Source organism: Bison bison, unplaced genomic scaffold (genome assembly GCF_000754665.1).
Source record: "Bison bison bison isolate TAMUID 2011002044 unplaced genomic scaffold, Bison_UMD1.0 scf7180017864506, whole genome shotgun sequence".
NCBI classification, from domain to species: domain Eukaryota; kingdom Metazoa; phylum Chordata; class Mammalia; order Artiodactyla; family Bovidae; genus Bison; species Bison bison.
The window spans coordinates 3678349-3679354 of record NW_011495063.1 but is presented as its reverse complement, the minus strand read 5'-3'; positions in this window follow the sequence as shown (position 1 = coordinate 3679354).

Genomic DNA, 1006 nt, shown 5'->3' with positions numbered 1-1006 from the left:
TTTATTTTTCTTCTTAGAAGCCTTTAGAATCTTTTCTTTATTCTTTTTCTATCCAACATTGCTGGGGAGGGGGTCCCTTAAATCTAGAAAGTTCTGTTTTTCACATTTGCCCCACAATTCCAGAAGCCTGGAAGTACCAGGAAGATTACACCTCCATCTAGTAGTGAAATGCTGGTGGGAGTGCTTGACTCAAGTCAGGACAAACTATGAGATGCTATCTCTCCCCTCTGGGGTTCTTTAAAGAATGAGATGGAAGCTGTAACTCAGCCTAAAAATCACACCTTTGCTTGGCTTCCCACTCTTCACTGTTTGCCCTACTCCTATACTGGTTTCTCTGAGAGTCCTTCCTGAATGAAGTATATCCACACCTCACTGGAGAGCCTAGCCTAAGAGTATTACCGAGTTGCTCAGGTCTGTGAAAAGACCTATCAAAGTTGCAACTGACAAAGTTGAGCTGAGACTAACTGGCTTCTGGAACTTCAGAATCGATGCAGAGCACTCTCCTGTACCACCATTTTTATTCACTCTTAAGTTAAACTTCAAAAACACCTTGAAGTTCAGAGAGTCAAGTTCAAACTATCATTCCAGGTGTCTTGGGGTACAACTCGCTCTCCTCTTGGCCATGAATACCTCAGTAGAAAAACATGCAGAAGTCTTATCTGACTTAAATCTCCAGAAGCAGCTCTGTAATCAGGAAGATGTGGGTTCAACTACTTGCCCAGCTGTGTATGCCAGGCAAGTTCCTGAACCTAAGTTCCAGTATTCTCCCCTGAAATGGATATAATATGTTTATCACAGAACCTGTCATAGAGTCAGTCCTATCTTTTGAGTTATTTTCTGGTGGTGGTAAGTTTGTGGTACTACCACTGTACAGCCTTCACTCAGTTCCCACATTTCAGAGATGTCTGGCCAAGGTTAAGGGTATAGTATAAGGTAGTGGTTCTAAAAATGTAGTCTCCAGACAAGCAGCAGCATCAGTGGAAACTTGTTCATAGTGCAAAGTCTC